Source organism: Pteropus vampyrus, unplaced genomic scaffold (assembly GCF_000151845.1).
Source record: "Pteropus vampyrus isolate Shadow unplaced genomic scaffold, Pvam_2.0 Scaffold552, whole genome shotgun sequence".
In the NCBI taxonomy this organism is placed as follows: Eukaryota; Metazoa; Chordata; class Mammalia; order Chiroptera; family Pteropodidae; genus Pteropus; species Pteropus vampyrus.
The window spans coordinates 60,159-67,797 of NW_011889333.1; the positions used below are offsets into that span (position 1 = coordinate 60,159).

At 36.8% G+C, this 7,639-nt stretch overlaps 1 pseudogene; it reads right to left on the minus strand.

Annotated features, from left to right (window-relative positions):
- Window positions 1-3,627: 3,627 nt before the first annotated feature.
- LOC111733340 lies at window positions 3,628-3,746 on the minus strand (annotated as a pseudogene).
- Window positions 3,747-7,639: the final 3,893 nt, after the last annotated feature.

Here is a 7,639-nt window from a genome sequence, read left to right on the forward strand (position 1 = left end):
GCGATGTCCAAAGAGTATTGAAGGAGCATGACAAAAGATACAATACTTACTTGTTTAGCTTGCAATACATGCATTCATTACCGTAACTTTTCTTGTCTGTGCCACATACTGGTTTCAATTTCTTTGTGCATGCAAACTCAGAGCCTTTTTTCATGTATTGGGAGCACTTCACCTGTAATTGAAAAAAATAAATAAATAAATAATGTCCTACATTCTCTTTCTTCAATTCTGTGGTCAATCTCATATCAAAATGGTAAAAGAGAGAAGAGAGTGGAAAGAATACTAGCCTCTCCAACTTTCACCAAACGTGTCTAGAAGATTGTCTATGGACCAGGTGCTACACCACAAAAATTTATCAGACCTAGAACATTCCTTAAGTAAAATAAAAATTAGCTGTTTAAGAAGGAAATATTCATCTCTCCTTTTAGGGTTATAATGAAATTCCAAAGAAATAGTGAATGTGAAAAACATTTAGTAAAGTTTAAAATGCTACCCAAAGGTAAAAGTTTACTTTATCTGCTGGCCTCCTTTTGCAGAAAGATTCCTTTTACAGCCCTTAAAGAAAGAAGTAACACCAAAAGAAGAAGAATAGAAAGTTTTACTTCCTGAGGAATTAGTTCAGTCCACGGTGAGCCAGTTTAACTATTTCCCTAGCTCCATTTACACATTAGCTGTGATTTCATTTTTGCGAAGACCACACAGAGAAGGTTGCACTCACCAATGTCCCTTTTGCTTTATCTTGTGAAGAGAGTTGAATGAGATGCAATTGAAGAGAAGGAATTGGAGAAAGAGCAAATTCCGCAGTTAGACATGCAAATCTGAATTCACCGTAACTAAAACCATCTCCTGACGCCCCTTGCCCAGGCCAGACCTAAGAGAGATCACTACTTTACTCAGGCCCAACTCAAGGTAAAGACATATGTATGTGATCCTGATTAAGTAGACAAACAAACAAACAAACAAAACCAGAGAGGAAATCCCTTGTTATTGGAGGAAGGGCTGCCACAGGTCTCTAAGAGTTTCTGTGGGCATGCCCAGGGTAGGGTTGAGTAATGGTTTCAAAGCTGCCTAAGTGGTTTCTGAAAGGTCAAGTCAGAAATCTGAGGGATCCTGATCAGGAACTGAGTGAAGAGCTGACAATCCTTTTATCCTTCTCAGTCTCTCCTCCTCTTCCTGAAGATCCGACCCACCCCCATTTCATTAATTAAACCAATCCAAATTGATACCTTCTAAATTTTCTTCTGACTTTAACATTCTATAATTGCTGAAGGCTATTATACAGTTAACATAATAAAGGCATGAGTATTTAAAGTAAACCCTAATTTACCAGATGGAGAGACAGCCCAGGCGGTGGATGCTAGAGCAAGGATGGCAAAAGCAGTGATGATCTTCATCGTGATGCTGAATGAGGGTGGAAGAGGTATGCTGCTCTGAGGCAAGAAGTCAAGAGAGAGAGAGAGAGAGAAAAGAAAACAGTCTGCCAAATACATGCATATACAGTGCATATATATATATACACAAGGCAGAGCCCCACCCTCATTAAAAATTGACCTTTTCAATGATGATTAGCTCATAACCCAAGCTAGGGCACTTTTTTTTTTTTTTTTTGGGTCAAGGAAAGCTTCCTTATTATCTTGATTTATAGACAGTTGGAACAGTTACACCCTGAAACTTATCTATCAAAAGATGTTTTGCATGATAATCCTTTGATTTCTCAGCAAACAGTGGCATGACTATATTTGAGAACAAATAAATCAGGTATAGTAAGAAAAAATTGACATATGTAAAGGATATAAGTTTTCATGGTGACAGATGATTACTGGAATTAGTGGGGTGATCACATTGTAAGGTATAAAAATGTCGGATATTGTACACCTGAAACTAATATAACTAATATAGTATAGTATATCAAATATACTTAAATAAAAAATCTTTTAAAAGAGTATATTAATGCAGGAAAGTTGAAATCAAAAATAGAAGCAGTGAAGACACTTCTTTAAAATGTATAGCAGTAGCCAACATTAGTAGTTAGCTCTGTAACACCTTGCTTTTCTGGAGTGTGAAGATACTTTAAAATGTTCTATGAAGGCTGGTTAAATGATTAAATTAACCTGGTGGATTATGCAGAGCATTATTATTGCTATTTAGCAGATGAGACAACAGACTCATAAAGATCAAATATATTCTGTTTGGTCACATAGATAATAGTCAGGAAAGCTATTTCTTCAAAATCCTAGGCCTATACTTCTCTTTGAACATATTTTTTCCTTCATTAAGATATACTTTAATAGTTAAAATGAACATTTCTGATGAAAATTCTGATTTTTGCATATTGTCTCATGCCTCTTACAATTATAACCATGATATTCTGTTTAACACAATCCCCTGTACCCACACCTATATACTTCTCTCTATCCTCATAACCAATTTTTTCAATAATACAGGACCAATGATTTCCAATTACGTAGCATTTTCATCTCTATTATGTCATATGGTTCTCACACCAGCTCTCCAGAAGACAGAGTTAAGATAGAGTTCATTCACAAAGGACAAACTCAAAGATTGGAGGAGTTAAGCAAATTCCCCAACGCAGACAGCTACTGAATGATAGAATCTTGACTAAAACTACATCTTCCAATTTCAGATCTTATGATCTCACAGTAACTGGCTGCATTTGTTTCTATTTTTTTAAGGAATCTCTCTCTTATTCATATTTTCCATTTTCCAGTATCACCTCTTTTCCTCTGAGTTCTCTAATTTTAGTTTATGCCATTATGAAATTTGAATACTTACACCTCTCTCATATTTCAATGCTTCATTAACATCTGAAATATGTATACTACAATAAAATGCTTTTTGAATGAGATAAATGATATTCTTTCTAAGTTATACTGAAGCATCTCATTAGACTGACCATGTCCTAAGTAGAAAGAAATAAAAACAATGGCTCACAGAATGTTAGAGCCGGTGGGCCCTGAACATGCACCAGGGTCTGTGGTTTTCAAACTTTTTGTTGTTGTTCTTTAATTAAAAAATGGAACTTTTCCCCTCTCAAATGTAATTTTATGAGGCAAACAATGAATGAAACAGATTTTTTTTTTAAAGATATTAACTTAAATGGAAGCAAGATAGGGCTCAAGGGTACCTGCATTTCTATCACACACCTCAAGCTTCCATGTCAATTTATTTGAGAATTTCTCATTTAGTCCCCTCAAAAAAAGTCAGTCCACTCAGTGAATCAGATTTCCTGATTCTAGTAGAAGATTCCTTCTGCTCTGCCACACTTTCTCACACCACCATGTGTCAACATGGGATTTCTGCCCCTACTTACTTTTCCAAAGAAAGTAAGGGAGGATCTGACACCTGGACCCTAGACTCAGTTCTCCACTACTTATTGGACACCACTTTCTGGACACCCCATAGCATCTTCAAGGTCAACATGTTCCCCCACAAACCTTGATGCTAAATTCCATTTTAATTTTTTTATTTATTTTTATTTTATTTTATTTTATTTTATTTTATATTTTATTGTATTATATTTATTTTATTTAGGTGAGACAATCCTTGGTTGACCTCACAGATTGCAAGGACCTTGTCAGCTTACAATCCTTATTTTTTTATTTTTTACGCCTACAGCACCTGGTCTTCCTAGGTGGTCTCCCATCTGAGTACTAACCAGGCCCGACCCTGCTTAGCTTCTAAGATCAGACAGGATTGGGCTTGTTCAGGAAGGCATGGCTGTAGATGTTAAATTCCAGTTTTAATAGATTCTCTCCAATTTCATTCTTAATGTTTGTCAGGAGTAACCCAACCCAGGAAAATTTAGGAATTTTCGTTTCCTCTCTGATTTTTATGCTCTCACATTTAATCTCTCACCAACTAGGTTTTGTGTGTATGCTTTACTCTCCAGGAAGAATATAGGTTTTTTAAAATTTGAGGGTTTTTTTTCCCTCCCTTTTTATTAATTCATAGTCAAAATATAATGGTCTAGAAATCTGCCTCCCATGTTCCTCCCTTTCTGGAAATTCTTGAGAAGGACAGAGAAATTAATCCCATCGATAAACCCTAAGATTACATTTTTCTCTCTTTCGTCACCTACTCAGTCATAAGGATTTAAAAACAGTATATAGAATTATGCGTTATCACAATACACTATCCAAATTAAAAGTCACTTCAAAGAATCTACATCCATTTCTATTACTAGTTGCTTAACAGGGTCAAGGTTTTTGTTTCACAACAAATTGATTGATCGTAATTCTAGGGCAGCCAGTCCTTGATGTGGTAATGTACTGCACATGAATCTCTAGCAATCCCCAATATGGTCCCACGCATAGTAGGTACGAGTTTTGACCAATAAATGTAGATGTACAAAATGATCTATTCCTTCTTTTTCTCTAGATAGAAATACATCTGATTTTGAGCGCTGCATTCTGCCTGTATTTTGGGAGACTTGGTCCCATGCATTATTGGAGTTTATGAAGAAATAAGATGCTTAAGTGGTGCTCAGAAAATGAGAACAGGCCCTCTAGTTTGGACAGTCTTGGTTGCTGCCTGCTGCCTGATGGTTAGAATGAATTAGTCTAGAGGCTGGAAGGATGGACCTTGTAAAACAGAAGAAAAAAAAATGGTAGAAGGACAGCAGTGAATAGGTTAGGAAGAGGGGACATGCAAGAACAAATTCAAGAAAATTATTCAAAGGTGTAAGAGAAGGAGGACAATGCAAGAATTGAAGCTGAAGAGGTGAACGGAAGCCTTACATGTCAGGAGGACTTTGGAGTTCATGCTGGGGCTAGAGCAGCCATTTAAAGGTTTTAAGCATAATACCATCAAACTTGGATTTCAGACCTTTACTCTGCCGACACTGGAGAATGCAATGGAAGGGAGACTGAAGCAGGAAGGTCATTTATAAGGCTGTTGTGGTTAATCATGAAAGGATGATGATGGCTTGAACCAAAGAGTTTATCAGATTTGGTGATTAACTCTGTGGAGTACAAAAGAGACAGAGGAAGACAATGCCTAGATTTCAGGTTTGTCTCATTTTTGCTTTGTTTTAAAGCAGTATGGCTGCTTAGTAAGAGTTTTGAAAAAGTTTAAACTGGGGAATTAAACAAATCTGTTTTAAAGAGGTCATTTGGAGATTAAACAAACAAATAAAACAAAAGAGCTAACAAGGATGGACTGAAGCAAGTCTGTTAGGCTATTGAATAAATCCACAGAAGAGAAAAATGGTCTAAAATTCATAAAAGAAGAAAATAAGGCAATATGCAAGAAGTGTCTAGGCTTGAAAGATATTTGTAAGTACTGTAACAGATTGGGCTGGAGCAAGTCAGCACATCAAAATAATTCAGAAGGAGCTCTATGGTCAAATAAAAATTCCAGCAAGGATGACAAATATTTAGACTCTTCAGTTGACAAAGCTTTCCCTCTGTTTTCTCTTCATGTTTGAAGAAAGAGTTACAGTCACATATGATACAGAAGGAACTTTAATTTCAGTACTGGAAAGGAAAGGGGATTTATCTGTGTGATAAGATGTCAAGGAAAAAACAATCTGTCTTGTTATGCTTTTTTCTGTGAGGGAAACAGATATCACCTGTCATTGGTAAAGGAAACAGGGTACGGATGCCACGCCTGACTGGCCCAAGGTCTGGCTGCGATCCAGGCCCACGGCTAGGAATAGGACCTCAGACTTAGAAAATGTGTAAACATAATTCAGATTATCGTATCACGCATGTGTGGCTGAATGCCACTTTAGTACTCTACTATGTGAGGAACCACACAGTCCCATGGAGAGCGGAAGGAAAGAAGGAGAAAGAGAGGAGAAGGAGAGCGTAAGGGGAGAGCAGAAGGGGAGCACAAGAAAGGGGAGCAGGAGAAGTGCGTGCAAGACTGAGCGCCCCCATGCAACAGACTGCACTCCCCAATAGAACTGCATTTCCCAACAGAAGTGCGCTCCGCGCAATAAAGTTGGTGCCTGGCTTTTCATCCTCATGTTGCCCTTTTGTGCATTCATCCAACTGGGCCTCACACCACCGAACCTCCTGGGTCAAGTCAGCAATACCTTGGACCCTGACACAGGGAGTGTTATTTGAGAACACATTCACTTCATTTACCACACTCTGTGTGCTATGTGAGAATGGCTTCAGTCAAAGTCGACCAAGAAGGTAGCAAGGAATATTGAATCGGGGTAGGTATGTGAGTCCTGTCATGTGCTTTTCTCAGTTTCAAGCACGTATTAAGTGTTTAGAAATGTCAACATTATTTTTTTTAATTGTAATTAGCGTAGAATGAGAAGCGTGGTTTGTATTTAAAAGTATAGAAGAGAGCAAAGAGAAGACAATTGAGATACAAAAAGAAGAAAAAGGGACCGACTCTACTGCTTACTGGTTTACAGCACTCAGGTAAAACCAGACCAATCATCCATTTTTGTAAAGGTAGTTTTATTGGAACATATCCATGTATATTTATTTTCATTTATTTATACAACAGTAGCATTGAGTGGTTGTGATAGAGACTAAATGTCTCACAAGGCCTAAAACATTTTAACTCTTTTTAAAAAATTATGTTCATCCATAGCCTAGACAAGTGCTTTCTGAAGCTTTAAAAGAGAGGGAACACTTCAGGTGAGTTCCCTGAATGAGAAAATAAGGAGTTTGACAACGGCAGGTTGATGAAAACCTATATTAGGAAAATAGAATCTGAAATATTAATTATAGAGAAATGCATAATATGGGGGAGTGACCAGGAAGTCATGATAGAAATAGCTTTGCCTTCTTTAGTTCTGTTTCAGGATCATTTGTCACTTCCTGGTTTAGAATTTTCTCAAACCTCAGTGAGATGGGTTTGGTTTTTATTTGCCTCCCATCCATCGGGCTACAACTCAAGAAGCAACTCAGAAACTTACTTGATATTTAATGCAGCTATTTTTGTTATAACTATTTGACACTGACATTTTATTTTAAATTCACGAGTTTGTGTCTCAAAAAAAAAAAAAAATCAACTTTCGCATTTTTTAAAATCCCAAGTGTGTTCAACACTTTCACACTTTTATCTCCAATCTTTGATCCTCAGTCCATTCTCTATTTTCCTTGGTCCTTCTCTCATTCTTGACCTCTGCAACCCACTTTCACTTCACCCTTGACCTTTACTGGGTCCCTAGGCCTTTCTAGATCCCAATGTCTCATCTCATTCTAGACCACCCTATCCTCTACCCTACTCTACCCTAAGCCACATACTCCCAATGATTGTCAAGGATTGGTTAAGTCTTAAGTGTGGGATAACAAAGTCTTTGTGTATACCACCTAATATTCATAACTGTATCCAAAATAATAACAATAATAATAATGAAAGAAATAATTTGTTATTTGTATTTCAATAAAATGTTCAAAAGACATGACGGAGGAACTACTTCTGAAATAATAATGTCTTGACCATGAAAATAGAGTTTCTGGATTTCTTATAGGTAACCAGGAAAGAGATAACAGTCTCACATGCTATAGAATCTCTAAATCCTTTCTGTACATCTCGGAGTTGCCAAAGAAAATAGCAACGTTGTTTTCTTACTATTTTTTTCCTGAAATTTCATGGTTTAAAAATGATTTACAAGCGTTCTTTTTTCTTAAAGATAACATAGAGAAGAAAA